The 16,838-nt window shown below is 50.7% G+C and overlaps 12 non-coding genes across 12 annotated transcripts; all 12 read left to right on the forward strand.

Annotated features, from left to right (window-relative positions):
• Positions 1–734: 734 nt before the first annotated feature.
• Positions 735–817, forward strand: TRNAL-CAG (transfer RNA leucine (anticodon CAG)). The gene has a single exon. It is a non-coding gene; the product is annotated as a tRNA-Leu (tRNA).
• Positions 818–1,299: 482 nt separating this feature from the next.
• TRNAL-CAG (transfer RNA leucine (anticodon CAG)) lies at positions 1,300–1,382 on the forward strand. The gene has a single exon. It is a non-coding gene; the product is annotated as a tRNA-Leu (tRNA).
• A 1,585-nt stretch (positions 1,383–2,967) lies between these two features.
• On the forward strand, positions 2,968–3,050 carry TRNAL-CAG (transfer RNA leucine (anticodon CAG)). Its single transcript has one exon. It is a non-coding gene; the product is annotated as a tRNA-Leu (tRNA).
• A 1,580-nt stretch (positions 3,051–4,630) lies between these two features.
• TRNAL-CAG (transfer RNA leucine (anticodon CAG)) lies at positions 4,631–4,713 on the forward strand. The gene has a single exon. It is a non-coding gene; the product is annotated as a tRNA-Leu (tRNA).
• A 1,020-nt stretch (positions 4,714–5,733) lies between these two features.
• On the forward strand, positions 5,734–5,816 carry TRNAL-CAG (transfer RNA leucine (anticodon CAG)). The gene has a single exon. It is a non-coding gene; the product is annotated as a tRNA-Leu (tRNA).
• A 482-nt stretch (positions 5,817–6,298) lies between these two features.
• Positions 6,299–6,381, forward strand: TRNAL-CAG (transfer RNA leucine (anticodon CAG)). The gene has a single exon. It is a non-coding gene; the product is annotated as a tRNA-Leu (tRNA).
• A 1,580-nt stretch (positions 6,382–7,961) lies between these two features.
• Positions 7,962–8,044, forward strand: TRNAL-CAG (transfer RNA leucine (anticodon CAG)). The gene has a single exon. It is a non-coding gene; the product is annotated as a tRNA-Leu (tRNA).
• Positions 8,045–9,064: 1,020 nt separating this feature from the next.
• Positions 9,065–9,147, forward strand: TRNAL-CAG (transfer RNA leucine (anticodon CAG)). Its single transcript has one exon. It is a non-coding gene; the product is annotated as a tRNA-Leu (tRNA).
• Positions 9,148–10,713: 1,566 nt separating this feature from the next.
• TRNAL-CAG (transfer RNA leucine (anticodon CAG)) lies at positions 10,714–10,796 on the forward strand. Its single transcript has one exon. It is a non-coding gene; the product is annotated as a tRNA-Leu (tRNA).
• Positions 10,797–12,362: 1,566 nt separating this feature from the next.
• TRNAL-CAG (transfer RNA leucine (anticodon CAG)) lies at positions 12,363–12,445 on the forward strand. Its single transcript has one exon. It is a non-coding gene; the product is annotated as a tRNA-Leu (tRNA).
• A 1,566-nt stretch (positions 12,446–14,011) lies between these two features.
• Positions 14,012–14,094, forward strand: TRNAL-CAG (transfer RNA leucine (anticodon CAG)). The gene has a single exon. It is a non-coding gene; the product is annotated as a tRNA-Leu (tRNA).
• A 2,116-nt stretch (positions 14,095–16,210) lies between these two features.
• Positions 16,211–16,293, forward strand: TRNAL-CAG (transfer RNA leucine (anticodon CAG)). Its single transcript has one exon. It is a non-coding gene; the product is annotated as a tRNA-Leu (tRNA).
• The last annotated feature ends 545 nt before the right edge of the window (positions 16,294–16,838 follow it).

Here is a 16,838-nt window from a genome sequence, read left to right on the forward strand (position 1 = left end):
ACTGGGCCTAGTTGGAATGAAGTGACCTATTTGAAATGGGGGTCAGGTGGAAAGTTAGTGTGACATAGTGGGAGGCAGATGGAGGAGTGAGTGGGGGGAAGCGAGAGGTAAAAAGGCAGGCAGAGGAGTGAACACAGTTCTTCCTCCTCGCCCTCTGCCCAACCAACCACCTGCCTGCCCAAACGGCCCCGAACGGCCACGAACGGCCATTGTATATAGGCTTTGCTGGCAGAACTCTTTAGCCCTGTAATTTAGAGTGAGTCCTGTGCAGGAGTACAGGGAGATCAGGCCGGCCCATACACAGTCCTTTCAGCCTAAACAGGCTCCCCGGCACTAGTGCCCAACCTCTTGTGACCAAGAAGGCTCTAGCACACTGCCTGAACCTCCTGAAGGGTTGGACACAGTGCATGCTTTTATTTGCATAAACCAGCCCGCCTCCTGCCTTCCTATTTCCTGAGGTGTAGTTGCTCGTGTCTGTTAACAGGTGGCAGGCAGCACCGTTCTGCAGAAACATGAAAGACTCATGTGTGCTTGTGACAAGTAGCTGCTGTACATAGGGATTGAACCCTGCACGTCTGTGCCAGTAGTCGTTGTATGAGTGCTGCCCTGCCTGTGATTATTCTTTTGGGAGGAATTTGGAGACTTTAATGCAATAGGAGAGGATTTTAGGCGGGTGGTCTTTGAGACTTTCCAACATTGCCTCTAAGCCGCATCTGAGGGGTGCAAACGGCAGAGTCAGGATGGCCGAGTGGTCTAAGGCGCTGCGTTCAGGTCGCAGTCTCCGCTGGAGGCGTGGGTTCGAATCCCACCTCTGACATGTCTGTAACAGATTTTTTCTTTTCATTTGATTGTAACATTCCAGGCGTCCTATAACTGCTGGCCAAGGCTTTCTGGAACAGGGAGATGGAGTTGGAGCACGCACTGCAGGCCTCATGGTTGATTTCCAGTGCTTCCTGTATTTCCTCGCTTCTTTTTTGGGAAAGTGAACTCCAGTGAAAAACCATCTTTGGACTGGGCCGGCCTTGTGGACATGCAAACGGGCGCACCGCGACATTTTGCCTTTGGAAAAAATGCATAAAGAACCCAATGTGTTGTCCTTTTAACTGGGCCTAGTGGGAATGAAGTGACATTTTTAAAATGGATGGGGAGGGTGGTGGGTTAGGAGGGGTGGGTGGGATGCGCGAGAGTATATTCCTGGCAGACTGTGGAGACATTTTAGGAAATCCAAGAGGATTTAAGTGTGGTCAAAGACTTGCCAACATAGCCTCTAAGCCGATTCAGGCGAGCGCCTAAGGCAGAGTCAGGATGGCCGAGTGGTCTAAGGCGCTGCGTTCAGGTCGCAGTCTCCTCTGGAGGCGTGGGTTCGAATCCCACTTCTGACATGCCTGAAATGGGTTTTTACTTTTCATGTGATTGCATTCCACGCTTCCTATAACTGCCGGCCACGGATTTCTGGAACAGGGAGATGGAGTTGGAGCTTGCTCCACACACTCCCGTCCTCCAGCTAGGTCTGCAGTTGGTCCTGGAATGCTTGACTGCCCTTTTGGCAGGTGTACTACAGTGCTTAAATGAAAAACCGTCTTAGGACTGTGCTAGCTTTGTGGACTTGCAAATGGGCGCAGCGCGGCATTTTGTCTTTGGAAAAAATGCATAAAGAACCCAACGTCTTGTCCTTTTCACTGGGCCTAGTTGGAATGAAGTGACCTATTTGAAATGGGGGTCAGGTGGAAAGTTAGTGTGACATAGTGGGAGGCAGATGGAGGAGTGAGTGGGGGGAAGCGAGAGGTAAAAAGGCAGGCAGAGGAGTGAACACAGTTCTTCCTCCTCGCCCTCTGCCCAACCAACCACCTGCCTGCCCAAACGGCCCCGAACGGCCACGAACGGCCATTGTATATAGGCTTTGCTGGCAGAACTCTTTAGCCCTGTAATTTAGAGTGAGTCCTGTGCAGGAGTACAGGGAGATCAGGCCGGCCCATACACAGTCCTTTCAGCCTAAACAGGCTCCCCGGCACTAGTGCCCAACCTCTTGTGACCAAGAAGGCTCTAGCACACTGCCTGAACCTCCTGAAGGGTTGGACACAGTGCATGCTTTTATTTGCATAAACCAGCCCGCCTCCTGCCTTCCTATTTCCTGAGGTGTAGTTGCTCGTGTCTGTTAACAGGTGGCAGGCAGCACCGTTCTGCAGAAACATGAAAGACTCATGTGTGCTTGTGACAAGTAGCTGCTGTACATAGGGATTGAACCCTGCACGTCTGTGCCAGTAGTCGTTGTATGAGTGCTGCCCTGCCTGTGATTATTCTTTTGGGAGGAATTTGGAGACTTTAATGCAATAGGAGAGGATTTTAGGCGGGTGGTCTTTGAGACTTTCCAACATTGCCTCTAAGCCGCATCTGAGGGGTGCAAACGGCAGAGTCAGGATGGCCGAGTGCTGCGTTCAGGTCGCAGTCTCCGCTGGAGGCGTGGGTTCGAATCCCACCTCTGACATGTCTGTAACAGATTTTTTCTTTTCATTTGATTGTAACATTCCAGGCGTCCTATAACTGCTGGCCAAGGCTTTCTGGAACAGGGAGATGGAGTTGGAGCACGCACTGCAGGCCTCATGGTTGATTTCCAGTGCTTCCTGTATTTCCTCGCTTCTTTTTTGGGAAAGTGAACTCCAGTGAAAAACCATCTTTGGACTGGGCCGGCCTTGTGGACATGCAAACGGGCGCACCGCGACATTTTGCCTTTGGAAAAAATGCATAAAGAACCCAATGTGTTGTCCTTTTAACTGGGCCTAGTGGGAATGAAGTGACATTTTTAAAATGGATGGGGAGGGTGGTGGGTTAGGAGGGGTGGGTGGGATGCGCGAGAGTATATTCCTGGCAGACTGTGGAGACATTTTAGGAAATCCAAGAGGATTTAAGTGTGGTCAAAGACTTGCCAACATAGCCTCTAAGCCGATTCAGGCGAGCGCCTAAGGCAGAGTCAGGATGGCCGAGTGGTCTAAGGTGCTGCGTTCAGGTCGCAGTCTCCTCTGGAGGCGTGGGTTCGAATCCCACTTCTGACATGCCTGAAATGGGTTTTTACTTTTCATGTGATTGCATTCCACGCTTCCTATAACTGCCGGCCACGGATTTCTGGAACAGGGAGATGGAGTTGGAGCTTGCTCCACACACTCCCGTCCTCCAGCTAGGTCTGCAGTTGGTCCTGGAATGCTTGACTGCCCTTTTGGCAGGTGTACTACAGTGCTTAAATGAAAAACCGTCTTAGGACTGTGCTAGCTTTGTGGACTTGCAAATGGGCGCAGCGCGGCATTTTGTCTTTGGAAAAAATGCATAAAGAACCCAACGTCTTGTCCTTTTCACTGGGCCTAGTTGGAATGAAGTGACCTATTTGAAATGGGGGTCAGGTGGAAAGTTAGTGTGACATAGTGGGAGGCAGATGGAGGAGTGAGTGGGGGGAAGCGAGAGGTAAAAAGGCAGGCAGAGGAGTGAACACAGTTCTTCCTCCTCGCCCTCTGCCCAACCAACCACCTGCCTGCCCAAACGGCCCCGAACGGCCACGAACGGCCATTGTATATAGGCTTTGCTGGCAGAACTCTTTAGCCCTGTAATTTAGAGTGAGTCCTGTGCAGGAGTACAGGGAGATCAGGCCGGCCCATACACAGTCCTTTCAGCCTAAACAGGCTCCCCGGCACTAGTGCCCAACCTCTTGTGACCAAGAAGGCTCTAGCACACTGCCTGAACCTCCTGAAGGGTTGGACACAGTGCATGCTTTTATTTGCATAAACCAGCCCGCCTCCTGCCTTCCTATTTCCTGAGGTGTAGTTGCTCGTGTCTGTTAACAGGTGGCAGGCAGCACCGTTCTGCAGAAACATGAAAGACTCATGTGTGCTTGTGACAAGTAGCTGCTGTACATAGGGATTGAACCCTGCACGTCTGTGCCAGTAGTCGTTGTATGAGTGCTGCCCTGCCTGTGATTATTCTTTTGGGAGGAATTTGGAGACTTTAATGCAATAGGAGAGGATTTTAGGCGGGTGGTCTTTGAGACTTTCCAACATTGCCTCTAAGCCGCATCTGAGGGGTGCAAACGGCAGAGTCAGGATGGCCGAGTGGTCTAAGGCGCTGCGTTCAGGTCGCAGTGGGTTCGAATCCCACCTCTGACATGTCTGTAACAGATTTTTTCTTTTCATTTGATTGTAACATTCCAGGCGTCCTATAACTGCTGGCCAAGGCTTTCTGGAACAGGGAGATGGAGTTGGAGCACGCACTGCAGGCCTCATGGTTGATTTCCAGTGCTTCCTGTATTTCCTCGCTTCTTTTTTGGGAAAGTGAACTCCAGTGAAAAACCATCTTTGGACTGGGCCGGCCTTGTGGACATGCAAACGGGCGCACCGCGACATTTTGCCTTTGGAAAAAATGCATAAAGAACCCAATGTGTTGTCCTTTTAACTGGGCCTAGTGGGAATGAAGTGACATTTTTAAAATGGATGGGGAGGGTGGTGGGTTAGGAGGGGTGGGTGGGATGCGCGAGAGTATATTCCTGGCAGACTGTGGAGACATTTTAGGAAATCCAAGAGGATTTAAGTGTGGTCAAAGACTTGCCAACATAGCCTCTAAGCCGATTCAGGCGAGCGCCTAAGGCAGAGTCAGGATGGCCGAGTGGTCTAAGGCGCTGCGTTCAGGTCGCAGTCTCCTCTGGAGGCGTGGGTTCGAATCCCACTTCTGACATGCCTGAAATGGGTTTTTACTTTTCATGTGATTGCATTCCACGCTTCCTATAACTGCCGGCCACGGATTTCTGGAACAGGGAGATGGAGTTGGAGCTTGCTCCACACACTCCCGTCCTCCAGCTAGGTCTGCAGTTCGTCCTGGAATGCTTCACTGCCCTTTTGGCAGGTGTACTACAGTGCTTAAATGAAAAACCGTCTTAGGACTGTGCTAGCTTTGTGGACTTGCAAATGGGCGCAGCGCAGCATTTTGTCTTTGGAAAAAATGCATAAAGAACCCAACGTCTTGTCCTTTTCACTGGGCCTAGTTGGAATGAAGTGACCTATTTGAAATGGAGGTCAGGAGGAAAGTTAGTGTGACATAGTGGGAGGCAGATGGAGGAGTGAGTGGGGGGAAGCGAGAGGTAAAAAGGCAGGCAGAGGAGTGAACACAGTTCTTCCTCCTCGCCCTCTGCCCAACCAACCACCTGTCTGCCCAAACGGCCCCGAACGGCCATTGTATATAGGCTTTGCTGGCAGAACTCTTTAGCCCTATCATTTAGAGTGAGTCCTGTGCAGGAGTACAGGGAGATCAGGCCGGCCCATACACAGTCCTTTCAGCCTAAACAGGCTCCCCGGGACTAGTGCCCAACCTCTTGTGACCAAGAAGGCTCTAGCACACTGCCTGAACCTCCTGAAGGGTTGGACACAGTGCATGCTTTTATTTGCATAAACCAGCCCGCCTCCTGCCTTCCTATTTCCTGAGGTGTAGTTGCTTGTGTCTGTTAACAGGTGGCAGGCAGCACCGTTCTGCAGAAACATGAAAGACTCATGTGTGCTTGTGACAAGTAGCTGCTGTACATAGGGATTGAACCCTGCACGTCTGTGCCAGTAGTCGTTGTATGAGTGCTGCCCTGCCTGTGATTATTCTTTTGGGAGGAATTGGGAGACTTTAATGCAATAGGAGAGGATTTTAGGCGGGTGGTCTTTGAGACTTTCCAACATTGCCTCTAAGCCGCATCTGAGGGGTGCAAATGGCAGAGTCAGGATGGCCGAGTGGTCTAAGGCGCTGCGTTCAGGTCGCAGTCTCCTCTGGAGGCGTGGGTTCGAATCCCACTTCTGACATGTCTGTAACAGAATTTTTCTTTTCATTTGATTGTAACATTCCAGGCGTCCTATAACTGCTGGCCAAGGCTTTCTGGAACAGGGAGATGGAGTTGGAGCACGCACTGCAGGCCTCATGGTTGATTTCCAGTGCTTCCTGTATTTCCTCGCTTCTTTTTTGGGAAAGTGAACTCCAGTGAAAAACCATCTTTGGACTGGGCCGGCCTTGTGGACATGCAAACGGGCGCACCGCGACATTTTGCCTTTGGAAAAAATGCATAAAGAACCCAATGTGTTGTCCTTTTAACTGGGCCTAGTGGGAATGAAGTGACATTTTTAAAATGGATGGGGAGGGTGGTGGGTTAGGAGGGGTGGGTGGGATGCGCGAGAGTATATTCCTGGCAGACTGTGGAGACATTTTAGGAAATCCAAGAGGATTTAAGTGTGGTCAAAGACTTGCCAACATAGCCTCTAAGCCGATTCAGGCGAGCGCCTAAGGCAGAGTCAGGATGGCCGAGTGGTCTAAGGCGCTGCGTTCAGGTCGCAGTCTCCTCTGGAGGCGTGGGTTCGAATCCCACTTCTGACATGCCTGAAATGGGTTTTTACTTTTCATGTGATTGCATTCCACGCTTCCTATAACTGCCGGCCACGGATTTCTGGAACAGGGAGATGGAGTTGGAGCTTGCTCCACACACTCCCGTCCTCCAGCTAGGTCTGCAGTTGGTCCTGGAATGCTTGACTGCCCTTTTGGCAGGTGTACTACAGTGCTTAAATGAAAAACCGTCTTAGGACTGTGCTAGCTTTGTGGACTTGCAAATGGGCGCAGCGCGGCATTTTGTCTTTGGAAAAAATGCATAAAGAACCCAACGTCTTGTCCTTTTCACTGGGCCTAGTTGGAATGAAGTGACCTATTTGAAATGGGGGTCAGGTGGAAAGTTAGTGTGACATAGTGGGAGGCAGATGGAGGAGTGAGTGGGGGGAAGCGAGAGGTAAAAAGGCAGGCAGAGGAGTGAACACAGTTCTTCCTCCTCGCCCTCTGCCCAACCAACCACCTGCCTGCCCAAACGGCCCCGAACGGCCACGAACGGCCATTGTATATAGGCTTTGCTGGCAGAACTCTTTAGCCCTGTAATTTAGAGTGAGTCCTGTGCAGGAGTACAGGGAGATCAGGCCGGCCCATACACAGTCCTTTCAGCCTAAACAGGCTCCCCGGCACTAGTGCCCAACCTCTTGTGACCAAGAAGGCTCTAGCACACTGCCTGAACCTCCTGAAGGGTTGGACACAGTGCATGCTTTTATTTGCATAAACCAGCCCGCCTCCTGCCTTCCTATTTCCTGAGGTGTAGTTGCTCGTGTCTGTTAACAGGTGGCAGGCAGCACCGTTCTGCAGAAACATGAAAGACTCATGTGTGCTTGTGACAAGTAGCTGCTGTACATAGGGATTGAACCCTGCACGTCTGTGCCAGTAGTCGTTGTATGAGTGCTGCCCTGCCTGTGATTATTCTTTTGGGAGGAATTTGGAGACTTTAATGCAATAGGAGAGGATTTTAGGCGGGTGGTCTTTGAGACTTTCCAACATTGCCTCTAAGCCGCATCTGAGGGGTGCAAACGGCAGAGTCAGGATGGCCGAGTGGTCTAAGGCGCTGCGTTCAGGTCGCAGTGGGTTCGAATCCCACCTCTGACATGTCTGTAACAGATTTTTTCTTTTCATTTGATTGTAACATTCCAGGCGTCCTATAACTGCTGGCCAAGGCTTTCTGGAACAGGGAGATGGAGTTGGAGCACGCACTGCAGGCCTCATGGTTGATTTCCAGTGCTTCCTGTATTTCCTCGCTTCTTTTTTGGGAAAGTGAACTCCAGTGAAAAACCATCTTTGGACTGGGCCGGCCTTGTGGACATGCAAACGGGCGCACCGCGACATTTTGCCTTTGGAAAAAATGCATAAAGAACCCAATGTGTTGTCCTTTTAACTGGGCCTAGTGGGAATGAAGTGACATTTTTAAAATGGATGGGGAGGGTGGTGGGTTAGGAGGGGTGGGTGGGATGCGCGAGAGTATATTCCTGGCAGACTGTGGAGACATTTTAGGAAATCCAAGAGGATTTAAGTGTGGTCAAAGACTTGCCAACATAGCCTCTAAGCCGATTCAGGCGAGCGCCTAAGGCAGAGTCAGGATGGCCGAGTGGTCTAAGGCGCTGCGTTCAGGTCGCAGTCTCCTCTGGAGGCGTGGGTTCGAATCCCACTTCTGACATGCCTGAAATGGGTTTTTACTTTTCATGTGATTGCATTCCACGCTTCCTATAACTGCCGGCCACGGATTTCTGGAACAGGGAGATGGAGTTGGAGCTTGCTCCACACACTCCCGTCCTCCAGCTAGGTCTGCAGTTCGTCCTGGAATGCTTCACTGCCCTTTTGGCAGGTGTACTACAGTGCTTAAATGAAAAACCGTCTTAGGACTGTGCTAGCTTTGTGGACTTGCAAATGGGCGCAGCGCAGCATTTTGTCTTTGGAAAAAATGCATAAAGAACCCAACGTCTTGTCCTTTTCACTGGGCCTAGTTGGAATGAAGTGACCTATTTGAAATGGAGGTCAGGAGGAAAGTTAGTGTGACATAGTGGGAGGCAGATGGAGGAGTGAGTGGGGGGAAGCGAGAGGTAAAAAGGCAGGCAGAGGAGTGAACACAGTTCTTCCTCCTCGCCCTCTGCCCAACCAACCACCTGTCTGCCCAAACGGCCCCGAACGGCCATTGTATATAGGCTTTGCTGGCAGAACTCTTTAGCCCTATCATTTAGAGTGAGTCCTGTGCAGGAGTACAGGGAGATCAGGCCGGCCCATACACAGTCCTTTCAGCCTAAACAGGCTCCCCGGGACTAGTGCCCAACCTCTTGTGACCAAGAAGGCTCTAGCACACTGCCTGAACCTCCTGAAGGGTTGGACACAGTGCATGCTTTTATTTGCATAAACCAGCCCGCCTCCTGCCTTCCTATTTCCTGAGGTGTAGTTGCTTGTGTCTGTTAACAGGTGGCAGGCAGCACCGTTCTGCAGAAACATGAAAGACTCATGTGTGCTTGTGACAAGTAGCTGCTGTACATAGGGATTGAACCCTGCACGTCTGTGCCAGTAGTCGTTGTATGAGTGCTGCCCTGCCTGTGATTATTCTTTTGGGAGGAATTGGGAGACTTTAATGCAATAGGAGAGGATTTTAGGCGGGTGGTCTTTGAGACTTTCCAACATTGCCTCTAAGCCGCATCTGAGGGGTGCAAATGGCAGAGTCAGGATGGCCGAGTGGTCTAAGGCGCTGCGTTCAGGTCGCAGTCTCCTCTGGAGGCGTGGGTTCGAATCCCACTTCTGACATGTCTGTAACAGAATTTTTCTTTTCATTTGATTGTAACATTCCAGGCGTCCTATAACTGCTGGCCAAGGCTTTCTGGAACAGGGAGATGGAGTTGGAGCACGCACTGCAGGCCTCATGGTTGATTTCCAGTGCTTCCTGTATTTCCTCGCTTCTTTTTTGGGAAAGTGAACTCCAGTGAAAAACCATCTTTGGACTGGGCCGGCCTTGTGGACATGCAAACGGGCGCACCGCGACATTTTGCCTTTGGAAAAAATGCATAAAGAACCCAATGTGTTGTCCTTTTAACTGGGCCTAGTGGGAATGAAGTGACATTTTTAAAATGGATGGGGAGGGTGGTGGGTTAGGAGGGGTGGGTGGGATGCGCAAGAGTATATTCCTGGCAGACTGTGGAGACATTTTAGGAAATCCAAGAGGATTTAAGTGTGGTCAAAGACTTGCCAACATAGCCTCTAAGCCGATTCAGGCAAGCGCCTAAGGCAGAGTCAGGATGGCCGAGTGATCTAAGGTGCTGCGTTCAGGTCTGGGTTCGAATCCCACTTCTGACATGCCTGAAACAGGTTTTTACTTTTCATGTGATTGCATTCCACGCTTCCTATAACTGCCGGCCTCGGACTTCTGGAACAGGGAGATGGAGTTGGAGCTTGCTCCACACACTCCCGTCCTCCAGCTAGGTCTGCAGTTCGTCCTGGAATGCTTCACTGCCCTTTTGGCAGGTGTACTACAGTGCTTAAATGAAAAACCGTCTTAGGACTGTGCTAGCTTTGTGGACTTGCAAATGGGCGCAGCGCGGCATTTTGTCTTTGGAAAAAATGCATAAAGAACCCAACGTCTTGTCCTTTTCACTGGGCCTAGTTGGAATGAAGTGACCTATTTGAAATGGAGGTCAGGAGGAAAGTTAGTGTGACATAGTGGGAGGCAGATGGAGGAGTGAGTGGGGGGAAGCGAGAGGTAAAAAGGCAGGCAGAGGAGTGAACACAGTTCTTCCTCCTTGCCCTCTGCCCAACCAACCACCTGCCTGCCCAAACGGCCACGAACGGCCATTGTATATAGGCTTTGCTGGCAGAACTCTTTAGCCCTGTCATTTAGAGTGAGTCCTGTGCAGGAGTACAGGGAGATCAGGCCGGCCCATACACAGTCCTTTCAGCCTAAACAGGCTCCCCGGGACTAGTGCCCAACCTCTTGTGACCAAGAAGGCTCTAGCACACTGCCTGAACCTCCTGAAGGGTTGGACACAGTGCATGCTTTTATTTGCATAAACCAGCCCGCCTCCTGCCTTCCTATTTCCTGAGGTGTAGTTGCTTGTGTCTGTTAACAGGTGGCAGGCAGCACCGTTCTGCAGAAACATGAAAGACTCATGTGTGCTTGTGACAAGTAGCTGCTGTACATAGGGATTGAACCCTGCACGTCTGTGCCAGTAGTCATTGTATGAGTGCTGCCCTGCCTGTGATTATTCTTTTGGGAGGAATTGGGAGACTTTAATGCAATAGGAGAGGATTTTAGGCGGGTGGTCTTTGAGACTTTCCAACATTGCCTCTAAGCCGCATCTGAGGGGTGCAAATGGCAGAGTCAGGATGGCCGAGTGGTCTAAGACGCTGCGTTCAGGTCGCAGTCTCCTCTGGAGGCGTGGGTTCGAATCCCACTTCTGACATGTCTGTAACAGAATTTTTCTTTTCATTTGATTGTAACATTCCAGGCGTCCTATAACTGCTGGCCAAGGCTTTCTGGAACAGGGAGATGGAGTTGGAGCACGCACTGCAGGCCTCATGGTTGATTTCCAGTGCTTCCTGTATTTCCTCGCTTCTTTTTTGGGAAAGTGAACTCCAGTGAAAAACCATCTTTGGACTGGGCCGGCCTTGTGGACATGCAAACGGGCGCACCGCGACATTTTGCCTTTGGAAAAAATGCATAAAGAACCCAATGTGTTGTCCTTTTAACTGTGCCTAGTGGGAATGAAGTGACATTTTTAAAATGGATGGGGAGGGTGGTGGGTTAGGAGGGGTGGGTGGGATGCGCGAGAGTATATTCCTGGAAGACTGTGGAGACATTTTAGGAAATCCAAGAGGATTTAAGTGTGGTCAAAGACTTGCCAACATAGCCTCTAAGCCGATTCAGGCAAGCGCCTAAGGCAGAGTCAGGATGGCCGAGTGGTCTAAGGTGCTGCGTTCAGGTCTGGGTTCGAATCCCACTTCTGACATGCCTGAAACGGGTTTTTACTTTTCATGTGATTGCATTCCACGCTTCCTATAACTGCCGGCCACAGACTTCTGGAACAGGGAGATGGAGTTGGAGCTTGCTCCACACACTCCCGTCCTCCAGCTAGGTCTGCAGTTCGTCCTGGAATGCTTCACTGCCCTTTTGGCAGGTGTACTACAGTGCTTAAATGAAAAACCGTCTTAGGACTGTGCTAGCTTTGTGGACTTGCAAATGGGCGCAGCGCGGCATTTTGTCTTTGGAAAAAATGCATAAAGAACCCAACGTCTTGTCCTTTTCACTGGGCCTAGTTGGAATGAAGTGACCTATTTGAAATGGGGGTCAGGTGGAAAGTTAGTGTGACATAGTGGGAGGCAGATGGAGGAGTGAGTGGGGGGAAGCGAGAGGTAAAAAGGCAGGCAGAGGAGTGAACACAGTTCTTCCTCCTCGCCCTCTGCCCAACCAACCACCTGCCTGCCCAAACGGCCACGAACGGCCATTGTATATAGGCTTTGCTGGCAGAACTCTTTAGCCCTGTCATTTAGAGTGAGTCCTGTGCAGGAGTACAGGGAGATCAGGCCGGCCCATACACAGTCCTTTCAGCCTAAACAGGCTCCCCGGGACTAGTGCCCAACCTCTTGTGACCAAGAAGGCTCTAGCACACTGCCTGAACCTCCTGAAGGGTTGGACACAGTGCATGCTTTTATTTGCATAAACCAGCCCGCCTCCTGCCTTCCTATTTCCTGAGGTGTAGTTGCTTGTGTCTGTTAACAGGTGGCAGGCAGCACCGTTCTGCAGAAACATGAAAGACTCATGTGTGCTTGTGACAAGTAGCTGCTGTACATAGGGATTGAACCCTGCACGTCTGTGCCAGTAGTCGTTGTATGAGTGCTGCCCTGCCTGTGATTATTCTTTTGGGAGGAATTGGGAGACTTTAATGCAATAGGAGAGGATTTTAGGCGGGTGGTCTTTGAGACTTTCCAACATTGCCTCTAAGCCGCATCTGAGGGGTGCAAATGGCAGAGTCAGGATGGCCGAGTGGTCTAAGGCGCTGCGTTCAGGTCGCAGTCTCCTCTGGAAGCGTGGGTTCGAATCCCACTTCTGACATGTCTGTAACAGAATTTTTCTTTTCATTTGATTGTAACATTCCAGGCGTCCTATAACTGCTGGCCAAGGCTTTCTGGAACAGGGAGATGGAGTTGGAGCACGCACTGCAGGCCTCATGGTTGATTTCCAGTGCTTCCTGTATTTCCTCGCTTCTTTTTTGGGAAAGTGAACTCCAGTGAAAAACCATCTTTGGACTGGGCCGGCCTTGTGGACATGCAAACGGGCGCACCGCGACATTTTGCCTTTGGAAAAAATGCATAAAGAACCCAATGTGTTGTCCTTTTAACTGGGCCTAGTGGGAATGAAGTGACATTTTTAAAATGGATGGGGAGGGTGGTGGGTTAGGAGGGGTGGGTGGGATGCGCGAGAGTATATTCCTGGCAGACTGTGGAGACATTTTAGGAAATCCAAGAGGATTTAAGTGTGGTCAAAGACTTGCCAACATAGCCTCTAAGCCGATTCAGGCGAGCGCCTAAGGCAGAGTCAGGATGGCCGAGTGGTCTAAGGTGCTGCGTTCAGGTCTGGGTTCGAATCCCACTTCTGACATGCCTGAAACGGGTTTTTACTTTTCATGTGATTGCATTCCACGCTTCCTAAAACTGCCGGCCACGGACTTCTGGAACAGGGAGATGGAGTTGGAGCTTGCTCCACACACTCCCGTCCTCCAGCTAGGTCTGCAGTTCGTCCTGGAATGCTTCACTGCCCTTTTGGCAGGTGTACTACAGTGCTTAAATGAAAAACCGTCTTAGGACTGTGCTAGCTTTGTGGACTTGCAAATGGGCGCAGCGCAGCATTTTGTCTTTGGAAAAAATGCATAAAGAACCCAACGTCTTGTCCTTTTCACTGGGCCTAGTTGGAATGAAGTGACCTATTTGAAATGGAGGTCAGGAGGAAAGTTAGTGTGACATAGTGGGAGGCAGATGGAGGAGTGAGTGGGGGGAAGCGAGAGGTAAAAAGGCAGGCAGAGGAGTGAACACAGTTCTTCCTCCTCGCCCTCTGCCCAACCAACCACCTGTCTGCCCAAACGGCCCCGAACGGCCATTGTATATAGGCTTTGCTGGCAGAACTCTTTAGCCCTATCATTTAGAGTGAGTCCTGTGCAGGAGTACAGGGAGATCAGGCCGGCCCATACACAGTCCTTTCAGCCTAAACAGGCTCCCCGGGACTAGTGCCCAACCTCTTGTGACCAAGAAGGCTCTAGCACACTGCCTGAACCTCCTGAAGGGTTGGACACAGTGCATGCTTTTATTTGCATAAACCAGCCCGCCTCCTGCCTTCCTATTTCCTGAGGTGTAGTTGCTTGTGTCTGTTAACAGGTGGCAGGCAGCACCGTTCTGCAGAAACATGAAAGACTCATGTGTGCTTGTGACAAGTAGCTGCTGTACATAGGGATTGAACCCTGCACGTCTGTGCCAGTAGTCGTTGTATGAGTGCTGCCCTGCCTGTGATTATTCTTTTGGGAGGAATTGGGAGACTTTAATGCAATAGGAGAGGATTTTAGGCGGGTGGTCTTTGAGACTTTCCAACATTGCCTCTAAGCCGCATCTGAGGGGTGCAAATGGCAGAGTCAGGATGGCCGAGTGGTCTAAGGCGCTGCGTTCAGGTCGCAGTCTCCTCTGGAGGCGTGGGTTCGAATCCCACTTCTGACATGTCTGTAACAGAATTTTTCTTTTCATTTGATTGTAACATTCCAGGCGTCCTATAACTGCTGGCCAAGGCTTTCTGGAACAGGGAGATGGAGTTGGAGCACGCACTGCAGGCCTCATGGTTGATTTCCAGTGCTTCCTGTATTTCCTCGCTTCTTTTTTGGGAAAGTGAACTCCAGTGAAAAACCATCTTTGGACTGGGCCGGCCTTGTGGACATGCAAACGGGCGCACCGCGACATTTTGCCTTTGGAAAAAATGCATAAAGAACCCAATGTGTTGTCCTTTTAACTGGGCCTAGTGGGAATGAAGTGACATTTTTAAAATGGATGGGGAGGGTGGTGGGTTAGGAGGGGTGGGTGGGATGCGCAAGAGTATATTCCTGGCAGACTGTGGAGACATTTTAGGAAATCCAAGAGGATTTAAGTGTGGTCAAAGACTTGCCAACATAGCCTCTAAGCCGATTCAGGCAAGCGCCTAAGGCAGAGTCAGGATGGCCGAGTGATCTAAGGTGCTGCGTTCAGGTCTGGGTTCGAATCCCACTTCTGACATGCCTGAAACGGGTTTTTACTTTTCATGTGATTGCATTCCACGCTTCCTATAACTGCCGGCCTCGGACTTCTGGAAGAGGGAGATGGAGTTGGAGCTTGCTCCACACACTCCCGTCCTCCAGCTAGGTCTGCAGTTCGTCCTGGAATGCTTCACTGCCCTTTTGGCAGGTGTACTACAGTGCTTAAATGAAAAACCGTCTTAGGACTGTGCTAGCTTTGTGGACTTGCAAATGGGCGCAGCGCGGCATTTTGTCTTTGGAAAAAATGCATAAAGAACCCAACGTCTTGTCCTTTTCACTGGGCCTAGTTGGAATGAAGTGACCTATTTGAAATGGAGGTCAGGAGGAAAGTTAGTGTGACATAGTGGGAGGCAGATGGAGGAGTGAGTGGGGGGAAGCGAGAGGTAAAAAGGCAGGCAGAGGAGTGAACACAGTTCTTCCTCCTCGCCCTCTGCCCAACCAACCACCTGCCTGCCCAAACGGCCACGAACGGCCATTGTATATAGGCTTTGCTGGCAGAACTCTCTAGCCCTGTCATTTAGAGTGAGTCCTGTGCAGGAGTACAGGGAGATCAGGCCGGCCCATACACAGTCCTTTCAGCCTAAACAGGCTCCCCGGGACTAGTGCCCAACCTCTTGTGACCAAGAAGGCTCTAGCACACTGCCTGAACCTCCTGAAGGGTTGGACACAGTGCATGCTTTTATTTGCATAAACCAGCCCGCCTCCTGCCTTCCTATTTCCTGAGGTGTAGTTGCTTGTGTCTGTTAACAGGTGGCAGGCAGCACCGTTCTGCAGAAACATGAAAGACTCATGTGTGCTTGTGACAAGTAGCTGCTGTACATAGGGATTGAACCCTGCACGTCTGTGCCAGTAGTCGTTGTATGAGTGCTGCCCTGCCTGTGATTATTCTTTTGGGAGGAATTGGGAGACTTTAATGCAATAGGAGAGGATTTTAGGCGGGTGGTCTTTGAGACTTTCCAACATTGCCTCTAAGCCGCATCTGAGGGATGCAAATGGCAGAGTCAGGATGGCCGAGTGGTCTAAGGCGCTGCGTTCAGGTCGCAGTGGGTTCGAATCCCACCTCTGACATGTCTGTAACAGATTTTTTCTTTTCATTTGATTGTAACATTCCAGGCGTCCTATAACTGCTGGCCAAGGCTTTCTGGAACAGGGAGATGGAGTTGGAGCACGCACTGCAGGCCTCATGGTTGATTTCCAGTGCTTCCTGTATTTCCTCGCTTCTTTTTTGGGAAAGTGAACTCCAGTGAAAAACCATCTTTGGACTGGGCCGGCCTTGTGGACATGCAAACGGGCGCACCGCGACATTTTGCCTTTGGAAAAAATGCATAAAGAACCCAATGTGTTGTCCTTTTAACTGGGCCTAGTGGGAATGAAGTGACATTTTTAAAATGGATGGGGAGGGTGGTGGGTTAGGAGGGGTGGGTGGGATGCGCGAGAGTATATTCCTGGCAGACTGTGGAGACATTTTAGGAAATCCAAGAGGATTTAAGTGTGGTCAAAGACTTGCCAACATAGCCTCTAAGCCGATTCAGGCGAGCGCCTAAGGCAGAGTCAGGATGGCCGAGTGGTCTAAGGCGCTGCGTTCAGGTCGCAGTCTCCTCTGGAGGTGTGGGTTCGAATCCCACTTCTGACATGCCTGAAATGGGTTTTTACTTTTCATGTGATTGCATTCCACGCTTCCTATAACTGCCGGCCACGGATTTCTGGAACAGGGAGATGGAGTTGGAGCTTGCTCCACACACTCCCGTCCTCCAGCTAGGTCTGCAGTTGGTCCTGGAATGCTTGACTGCCCTTTTGGCAGGTGTACTACAGTGCTTAAATGAAAAACCGTCTTAGGACTGTGCTAGCTTTGTGGACTTGCAAATGGGCGCAGCGCGGCATTTTGTCTTTGGAAAAAATGCATAAAGAACCCAACGTCTTGTCCTTTTCACTGGGCCTAGTTGGAATGAAGTGACCTATTTGAAATGGGGGTCAGGTGGAAAGTTAGTGTGACATAGTGGGAGGCAGATGGAGGAGTGAGTGGGGGGAAGCGAGAGGTAAAAAGGCAGGCAGAGGAGTGAACACAGTTCTTCCTCCTCGCCCTCTGCCCAACCAACCACCTGCCTGCCCAAACGGCCACGAACGGCCATTGTATATAGGCTTTGCTGGCAGAACTCTCTAGCCCTGTCATTTAGAGTG

Source organism: Ambystoma mexicanum, chromosome 11 (genome assembly GCF_040938575.1).
Source record: "Ambystoma mexicanum isolate Mex_15411 chromosome 11, UKY_AmexF1_1, whole genome shotgun sequence".
Lineage (NCBI taxonomy): Eukaryota > Metazoa > Chordata > Amphibia > Caudata > Ambystomatidae > Ambystoma > Ambystoma mexicanum.